Source organism: Dermacentor albipictus, chromosome 1 (assembly GCF_038994185.2).
Source record: "Dermacentor albipictus isolate Rhodes 1998 colony chromosome 1, USDA_Dalb.pri_finalv2, whole genome shotgun sequence".
NCBI classification, from domain to species: domain Eukaryota; kingdom Metazoa; phylum Arthropoda; class Arachnida; order Ixodida; family Ixodidae; genus Dermacentor; species Dermacentor albipictus.
Genome location: NC_091821.1, coordinates 149,483,271 through 149,493,410, shown reverse-complemented (window position 1 = coordinate 149,493,410; position 10,140 = coordinate 149,483,271). Strand labels below are relative to the sequence as shown.

Sequence of the window (10,140 nt, the reverse complement as noted above, 5' to 3'; positions counted from 1 at the left end):
ATATATATATATATATATATATATATATATATATATATATATATATATATATATATATATATATTACTTTATACTCAGAGCTCTGCCTTGTCCGGTCTATTCATTGGTCCCGTCTTTAAGCTGCAAACAGCATCATGAAATAAAGACTGCTTGCTCCTATTTATGTTTAAATTATGTCTTGCTAGCGGAGGCGTCGCTGACCGCGAATTGATAGCGCTGGGCGGTAAGACTCTCCGCTGTTTGCACGACTAGAGATAGTATGATGACTATTATTAGTAGTAGTAGTTAAAATTAATTAAATTATAGGGTTTAACTTGCCAAAACTACTTTCTGATTATGAGGCTCGCCGTAGTGGAGAAGTCCGGAAATTTGGGCCACCTGGGGTTCTTTAACATGGACCTAAATCTAAGTACACGGATGTCGCATTTCGCCCCCATCGAAATGCGGCCGCCGTGGCCGGGATTGGATCCCGCGACCTCGTGCTTAGCAGCTTAACGCCGTAGCCACTAAGCAACCACGGCGGGTTTAGTAGTAGTAGTAGTAGTAGTAGTAGTAGTAGTAGTAGTAGTAGTAGTAGTAGTAGTAGTAGTAGTAGTAGTAGTAGTAGTAGTAGTAGTAGCAGTGGAAGTGGTGGTAGTAGTAGTAGTAGTAGTAGTGCACCATATTACTTTACAGAGATGAAATGGTATTAAGTATATCGCTATGCGGGAAAAATACAGGAAAGAAAAGATACTTGGCAACATCGACCACAACCTGGGAACTTCTTCTATAGCAACATTCTTAATTTTATTCGGATCCTTGTCTTCCATCAAGGAAGGAAAGCGTAGGAAAGGCCCCAGTCAACCAGGATGTGTTGAGAGTGTGTGTGGCAGTGGTCACGTGCTCTTTTTCGCAAAGGAGAATTGGGAGGGGTGTCCCAAACAACCGCGTTACTATAGCAACCGCGCTCCTTAAGCTCTCGCTGCTGCTGTGAGATAAGATTTTTCGGCCCGGGTCTTCCTCGAAGCACATTCTGTTTGCGAGACAAGCTAAGTTTGGAGTGTGGTGTGTATGCTTTTGAAGTTATGTTTAGGGCCTGTGAGTGTGAGTGTCCGCTTGCAAGAGCAGCACTCACGTAATCATGGCGCTCGTATTCGCCGTCTTCTTCAACGAGCCACAGAAAAACTCAGGTGCACGTCGGTTTCACAAAATCTGTTACAGAAATTGCATAGTTGTTCTGACGCTCGTCAGCAGCGCACTCTCCCGGCGGCTCGTAGTTATGCAAATTCAAAGCTCGCGCCATTTGCTCCAGCGATCTGATTGGAGACTCAAAGGGAGATGGCAAACCAACATGGCTGTACTGCCGGCTTCAAGAACGTGACGTCAGGGTCTCTCCTATGTTCTTTCTTTCCCCCATGTTGTCTGCACTTTTATTATGCTTTCATCCATGATATATTCCTCTGTGCTGCAATATCTATTGAGATTTTCTCTTGCGTGTTCACAGAGACAAGCTAAGCTAGTATGGTGTTTTAACCACGACGCACAGTGGCTCTCCGCAAGCAAGCTTGCAACAGATGGCACCGATATCGTGGCATCCGAGATCTTCACAAGTGACGTTGTGGGGCCTTGATTCACATTCACCCGGCTGTGGAGGTTCAACTTGGGGACAGTGGTGACTTCCAGTGTACTGTGCCAACAGCATTACAGGACTGGGTACACCTAGAAGAAGGAAATGGCCAATGTACAGATACTTGAGCGTACGAAAAGAACCACCACAATGAACACATCCGTGTACTCTGACGCATTTAAACGCCGCAACATAGTTAAAGCTTCGAATGTGGCACTGTAAGCCGTGAAGCACGTCAGTTCAATTTTATGAACATTCAATACAATTTCAAAGAATGTTCAAAGCTTTGTTTGGGCCCATAGTTAACATGACTGTTACCGGGTGCAACAGAAATACGGACATTCAAAAGAACGGCGTGTAGCAGCATACCACTATATACCACTCAATTCCTTGGTGTTTCCGTTACCAGACGAGAAGTTCACACTAACGTGAGTGTTAAAAGTAGTTTTTTTAACTAAGTGTGCGCGAATATTCGACATTTCGAATGCAAATCGAATAGTCCTTGGTATTCGGTTCATATTCTATTCGGGAGTTCTCTATATGAAATTGTCAAGTATTCGTATGCGTTCGAATGTAAAGGGCAGAAGCACTCATTGGAGTCTCGAGGGGAGAAGAACATCGTCATCTGGAACTGTTCCGAATGATTATACATCAGAAAAGGCCACGGATGCTGCTGAAAGGCACCTCAGCCAGCGCAGGCAGCCTGTGTATTTGTTCACTCGGTTTTGGAAAAACATTTCTTTGTTTAAATAATCTCATACCGTTTTCACGTCGTTAAATCGACGTTCGGTGCTTTGGTTTAACACTTGACTCTTTCACTTAATACAAGACACAAGGCACTACACAGTAAAATATTTTGCGCCCTTAAAAGGGAATACTGAATAAATCGGTCTGTAACTGACACCCTTAACCCAAAACGGGTGTAAGGGTGTGTGTGAGTTGTAGACCTATTTAACCATTATTCATTTATAAAAGTGTAACTTATTTTAGTGTACGTGCATGTGGCATCATGTTCTTGTTTCATTACAGGCATTGTGACGCACACCAGATAAGTGAAGGAATTTCATCATATGCAAGCTCCTAAGTTGAGAGGACATACAGTAGTGAACATTAAAGGCATGTATAAAAAAATTAAGTTTTCTCGCTCTCTACTTTCTTTTCTTTCCCCCCCTCTTTTTCCCTCTTTTTTTTTTTACAATGATTACTATTATGTGCTCACTCCTGTATAGTCGTTTTCAGTGGTCTTGAACGCCGCAGGAATCTCAAATTATTTTAAAGGTTTATAAAAAGTAAAGAAAATTTCAGTCTCACCCATAATGTGAAGCAGTGACACAAATGTTTGTGTAGTATTATGATCAGAAAATCTTGCGCTATTCCGTGCGATATCGCTTGCACACCGCGGTCGCTCCTTTATGGCTGCTGTGATTGGGTGAGACCACGCTCGGCAGCTTATCCATAAACGCGGTGGTTCGACCCGGACACAGAGAGGAGACGCAGGAGACACGAGAATTAACGGCTTCATTCCACCGGGACTAGGGAGCGAACCGAGTAAAGCAACGACATGTATATGATAATATTAAGAAACTCTTCGTACATATGGCATGTCCCTGATTTGACAAATTCTATAATACGTTCGCAAGATGCGGTTGGTGTGTGTAATGCACTCTTTAGTTTTCACACCGAAGGCCCACTGAAAGACTTCGTCTCGGTGGCGGGACGATGACGGTTTGGCTTCTACGTTGTCCACCACACAGCTTTGTGAACAGTCGTTGGTTGTCATTAAACAGACCGACACCCTTCCCATGCATGGCCAGCAACGCAGTCCCCGCAAGACTGCTAGCACAGGCCTGTCACCAGCCAGACTGCTCTGGAAAGCAGGATAACCGGCCGCGGACATCAGCACAGTCCAGGGTCTTCAGTCCCCTGAGCGCTTCGACAGCGAGAAATCCGGCCGTGTAATGTAGAACCTTGGAGCTCGTAGCGCATACCCACTCCGGGGAATCGGCCAAGAACTGGCTAGTTTGCTTGCTCCTTACATTATGGCGCGTACCCACTACATGCGATTGGCCAAGAAGCCGGCGGTTAAACGAATGAGGTGAGAGAAAACTTGAGAGAAAAAGTAAATGCGAGGTTAAACTTGAAATTGTACAGTGAATTAAAGTAGACAAGCTAATTTTAAAGACATTCATTTTTTTCTTAGAGGAAAACATGTGCTTTATGAAAGGATAGCAACTAGCAGGCTAGGAGGCCATAACTTTTATTTAACTTCAAAATGGAATATTGCGAAATATGAATTAATAAATCAGTAAGACAACCAGGTATTCTCCTTGTGCCGTAAAGAAATTCGCAGATGGTCATGCATACATTACTATGGCTAAACTGAAACACAATGTAGATGACCCAAAGGAGAGAATATTTTCAGTATTTACAGCAATATGCCTAATTTGCGGAATGGAATTTCGAAATAGGTTTTTCTCTGGCTTGTAAATTTGCAGCATATCAATAAAACATAATGAATCTTTTCTGGTTCTTTGCAGGTATGGCATAGAGGGGACAGCTCCATACCTGTCTGAATAAAAATTTAATGGTGGAAGGGCGGTTTCCAAGTTACGTGTTCCCACACCATTGATTGTCCCATGGGAAACGCAAATGGTGAAAGTCTGTTATCTGGAATGTCTGTTTTCTAGAGTACTTAAACGTGTAAGTTTTATAAGTCTTGCCGCGGTGATATAACCAGAAGTTGGCAGAACAGACATCACTGGCCCATTCAGAGTTGTACGTGCAAGTGTGCCGGCAATTTCACTTAAAAACAGATCACGATGACCTGGTACCGATATCGAGTGCACCAGGCGTAACGGTCCGAAGGGATTACTTTTTCTTGTGTATTCAAAAGTGTATTGTCTGAGGATTAGGTGAGTGCTGTGCACATTGAGAAGGAATGGGACTATTGCAGCTGTCGAAGAATTAATCGGAAGTTTTCGAAGAGCTAAAGCCGCGAATAATTCTGTCTCAAATATAGGTCTAAAATAAGGAAGTCTCAATGAATAAGACCACGATAGCGCCTCCGTAAAAAATATCTACGCCCGCTTTCTCTACACACATTAATGCACCCGTCGCTATCAAATTATTTATTTTCAATTGCAGTAAATGATATTGTACTAGGCCGCTTAAATATCTAGCAGGCAGGAGTTTAACATTGGAAGAAAACGCGTCATGAAATTCAATCTTAGTAATATTTATGGACTTTTCGGGGCGAATTTTCGAGCATCTGAGTTCATTCTTCCGAGCAATGCCTGGGATCGCTGGTGTCGTGATGCGCGCACGTGTAATCATGCGAATATTTTCATACTTCGTGCGCTTTCTTTATAGCGAGGAAAAAATAATTACGCCAGACATAGCACAATGAAAACAATTAAATAGGGTGTTTTAAAACAGAATTATTACCTTTCTACCAAATTCGCGCCCTCAATTCAGTAAATAAATTTTTTTATTTAATTTAATGTAATTATCGATAGTTCAATTACGAAAAAAGATCATCCTGGTGCAGTACGTCACTGTTGACAAAATACCCTTGCTCGCGTCCTCGTATATTCCATGTTTTATTTTTCAGAACTTGGCTAACGTTTGCTTGTACACACTGTATACTGAATATTGCGCAGTATTGTGCAATTGGTTCACGTTGCGCTTAATCTGCAATTTTTCCACCCCAGACGTACCTTCGACACACCATGTGCCACCACAAGGCTTGGGGCAGCATTCCAGACCCCGACGTTGACACTGCTCTTGCGTGCACTGCTCAAACCTGCAGTCGCTGAACTGGCCCCGGATCGACGGGCAAGCCGCGTGGGTTGCGCCCAAAAACAGCACGACAGCGACGACGGGAACGACGACTACAGAAAGCGGCCTCATGATTCAGAATCGGTTGCGCCTCAAGACTGTCGCGATGGGCGGCAGCTCCCCCTTATGTACACGGATGTCTCGGGAATACTGGCAAGAGTGCTTAGGCTTTAGCCAGGTGAATTGGAGTTGCAGTTTTTACGGCTGTGGTGTGCATGATGGGACCAAGCAAGCAGACGCGCTTATCTTCGCTAAGCTAGGGGCAAACTTGGCCCGAAAGCGAATGGGAAATGCTTTTGCAGCGCTTCGTTCAAGTGCCCTTGAGAGCCAGCACATGCGTCACCTGTGACCCTCGGTTTGACCCTCGAGTCAAAGCGCACGTGTAAGCGGGCAGGCGCCAAGCTTGCCCGCTTCTGTCAGTACGGGTAGCTATTTCTGACTCATTTGCCCCCTTCACGGCAAATGAATGGTTCTGCAGGCTTTCGTTGCCCCTCATCCCACATCGGCAGCGAAGTTGGAGCATTATTTCGGCGGCCTTCTCGAGATTAGTTCCTGATGTCAGGACATGAATGCATACTTTTTGTAGCACCGCAGGAAGCACGTTTCAAAAGAAGTTCCAGAGTGACGATAACGTCGTGAAAGTGGAGCCAGGCCACCGCCATCTGACTCGGAGCACGAAGAAACATGAGGAAATAATGGAGAATAGAAAGCGCTCTTTTTTTTCACTTTCTTCGTGTTTAACATGGATAATTTCGCTGTGCAGATCTCACCTAATGTATCTCTTCGTGTCCCTGGTTTTGTGGGGAAACCTGAACGCTGTGACAAATTTTTTGGGAAATGACGGTGTTAATACTCAATCATATGTATCATGAGAAGCCAACAAGGACACTAAGGACAACATGGGGGCAATTACTTGAACTTGCTAATTTAAATAAAGAAATGATGAATAAAATGCAATAAAAGTGGATGAAAAAACTTGCCGCACGTGGGGAACGATCCCACGCCTTCGCATTACGTGTGCGATGCTCTAACAATTGATCTACCGCGGCGCCGTTTTCCCATCCACTTCCTTGGGTATTTATGTTTTACTACTAGAAATAACCTTGGGAGTGTTAGCCAGCGCCACCGCTCCCCAACCTTGCAGAGGGCGTCGTTATAGTCCCTCGTCTGTGTCAAGTAAATCCAATGTGGTGATATATAATTGTTTCCCTGGAAGCGTCGCCAAATGCGAGCGTCCTCCAGAGAGAGAGGCCGATGCGGAGACGGAAAGATTCTTCTTTCTATAGCGTTATAGCTGCTATAGAGTTGCCCGGTGGCAGAGTGCTCGGGCGAGCTCGTGAGTGGCTTCGTTGCCTGGGACTTCTTCATGGGCCGGTACCCAAATAAAAGTTATGTCCCTCCTGGGAGTGTTTTTGAGTAGAATGTGGAGAGCTTCTTCCGAGATTCTCCCTTTCTTAAAATTTCGGATAGCTAATTTGTTATCGCATAATATTACTCCCGCTTTTGTTCCCGCACAAGCGAGCGCTACTGCAACCTCCTCGGCTGTACAGGCGTCCCTCGTGCACGTGGAGCACGCTATCTTAATAACGCACCCGTCGGCAACCACCGTCGATACCGCAGCCCCGTCTCTGCCGCAAGCGGCGTCCACGTGCGCTACGTTATGCGCCGGTGTGCTTTTAAGTTTATTTACTAGAGCCTTAGCCCTGTGAGCTCTCCTCTCTTTGTTGTAGATAAGATACATATTTTTAGGTAGCGGGGTGATTCGGAAGCGTTTACGCACGTCCAACGGAATGTCTTTCTTGTCAGTCGGGGCACCCCTGTCGCATTGGATTCCTACCCATTCCACGATTTTTCTCCCTGTTTTAGACTGGCCTAATCTTTCCAACTTGGACCCTCGTATTACCTCAGTGAGTTCAACTAGCATGTTGTGAACCTCCATTTTAAGGAGGAGGTCTGTCGAGGTCGAGTCTGGGAGCCCTAGGGCTCTTTTAACGCTCTTCCTAATGATCGCATCTATTTTCTCCTTTTCTTCTTGTTTAAACACAAGATATGGTGTGGCATACGCTATACGGCTGGTAATGAAGGCTTGCACGAGTCTGAGGAGGCTGTTCTCTTTGAGGCCCCTGCCTTTGAGTGAAATTCTCCTAAAGATCCTCGCGACCTGCGCCGCGTATCCTTCTAGCTTTTTGATTGTCGTGAGGTTGCATCCATTTCTCTGGATATACATGCCCAGAATTATTATTTCCTCCACCTTTGGAACCCCATTGCCGTTTACGAAAACATTGATGGGTCTGCTGCTCCCAGCGTGTCCCCTTTGAATATTTGGCTCAAGGATTAACAGCTCCGATTTCTGTGGCGAGCACGCCAAGCCTCTGCTGGCCGCATACTCTTCCACCATATTCGCCGCTATCTGTAGTTTAAGTTCGATGGCTGCGTCACTCCCACTGTTAACCCAGATGTTAATATCATCCGTGTACATGCTAAATTTAATCGATTTAATCTTATTGAGTTCCGCCGGGAGACCTCTCATCGCTATGTTGAATAGGAAGGGTGACAGCACCGACCCTTGCGGGGTTCCCTTGCTCCCAAGTGTGATGGGAGGGGATTTCTCAGAGCTTTCTATCATATCAGTGACGTCACTGCTAAGCGAACACTTGCCTATCCTCGGCTGGGGAGAGGGTAGGCGAAGCGCACGCATGCCGCAGCGAGACTGCACCGTATGCGCACGTGTGCGATGCGAGGAGGTTGCTTGGTTCGGCGACGCACAGCTGGGCCGAGGTTTCTGACGGCACGAAACGGGCTTACGAAACGCTTAACAGCTTTGCTGTAAGATCGGGCCCCTCAGTCCCCCTTTCTTTATGCAAAAAAGAGGTGAGGCGTGCAGACAGGACACAAGAGTATAGAAGTGGACAACACGAAAACTTAGCACACCTTGTGTCCTGTCTGCACGCCTCTCCTCTTTTTTGCATAATGAATCCTTACCAACTAGCTCAGCTTTCTGTCGTTCTAACCCCCTTTCTTCTCGTTGAATCATACATCATATTTTAACTGGGAACGGCGTGCTATCATTCTCCACTTACTCTAGCATTTACAGTAGCAAAACAAAAGCTCTTCATTTATGAGCGGACTCTAGCTGTCGCAGCACTTTTTCACAGGTGAAGTCAGAGCAAGCGGTGGTTTCACCTGTGCTACTAAGAAGTTGCGAGAGCTGCCACTTCAGAATATTTTTTAAAACCTCCTCGCACGCAGGCACCTCACCGTGTCACTGGCTTGGATTGGCGTGGCTTCAGACAGCATACCCCCTTTATCGGTCGTAGTGTCTCGTAATTAGAAATCTTTGAAACATTTATTGACGTACACAATCTCACGAAGCTGTCAAAAGCAATAACTTTAATTTACACTATGGCGCAATATAAACGAGGACATACACATATCTCTCGTTCTACGCGTTACGGATACGTCCTAAAAAGTCCAACAGTCGGCACTATCGCAGCACCCTTAAAGACGGAGACGTGCAACGCATGAACGGTCGTTACATTTTCCGTTATTGTTTTTTCGCGGAAACTCGTCGCTTGAGACGGTTGGTGCACTTATTCGCGTTCGCAAAGGGCGAACGCATCAGGGCGGTTCCGTACACGTTCCTCGACTTGGTAGACACCTCGTCCTTGGTGATCGACTCTGATCAAGTAGGGGATGGAGAAATCTTTCTGTTTCAGTTCCAATATGATTTCTAAGCCACTGAGAGGCGCCTGCTTTAGCGGTGTCTCATCCCAACACGCCGTGGATACGTCTTGAAAAAGCACTGTATCAAAGGCAAGAGAGAGAGAGAGGCAAAGGAAAGACAGGGAGGTTAGCAGAGATTATCCCCGGTTGACTACCCTGTACCGGAGGAGGAGGAAAGGGATGCGATGGATGAGAGAAAAATAATGCCAAAAATAAGAAAAACACAGGCACACTTACAATACCGAACTGTTTCTGTGGGCGCTGTCACGCAGTCTGCGAAGGCGTCACATAGTGTTGCACATTGCCAACGTCCCAGTGATACATTCTACGTCCCACTATGCAGTCAAAATTTGTCACAAAGTCGGGCGTCATATAAATAACCTATCAAAAAGTTCATCAGACTTAATTAGGTAGCATCACCAGAGAAATTCTCACTGGAGCGCCTTCTAAACAAACAATAAACGTGGTGACCGCGTTAGTAGCGCTTACTGGGGCTTTCGCGAGCCACGTGCTACTTACGCACGAAAGTAGGACGAAAGATAAAATTAATAAGCTCGGGACATGCATATCACGACCCCTAAGTAGTTTCCCTTAAGAGCCGCTTCGTAAACGTGTCCATTTCCTTGCCTTAGAAACAAGCAGTCGGGGTTGCGAACAGCAAAAACTTCTTGCTGAAAACGCCATAAAACCGAAAGCTCCACGGCACTCGCGGCAGTCGATCGTTGTTTCGAAGCTCCGCCTGGGCTCGCGCGCGCGCTGTGCGACAAAAACGAATAACAAGGTGCTGCACTTTCAGAACTAGTGCAGAAAGTGCAGTCAAATGAAAGAGACGTAAGATTTTTCCCGTCAACCTAGCGTATTCTCCATAATCATAAAGACCGCGTATTATATAAGCAGCAGGCACGTATGGCAGCAGCCGCAGCACCAGCACGCATTATCAACGAGTTCGACGAGAAGAAAAGAGCAGTAACCAA

At 45.7% G+C, this 10,140-nt stretch overlaps 1 long non-coding RNA gene across 1 annotated transcript; it reads right to left on the bottom strand.

Annotated features, from left to right (window-relative positions):
* Positions 1-761: 761 nt before the first annotated feature.
* Positions 762-5,596, bottom strand: LOC135903049 (uncharacterized). The gene is made up of 2 exons (XR_010564694.1): positions 5,323-5,596; positions 762-1,698 (listed from the first exon to the last, which is right to left on the bottom strand). It is a non-coding gene; the product is annotated as an uncharacterized lncRNA (long non-coding RNA).
* Positions 5,597-10,140: the final 4,544 nt, after the last annotated feature.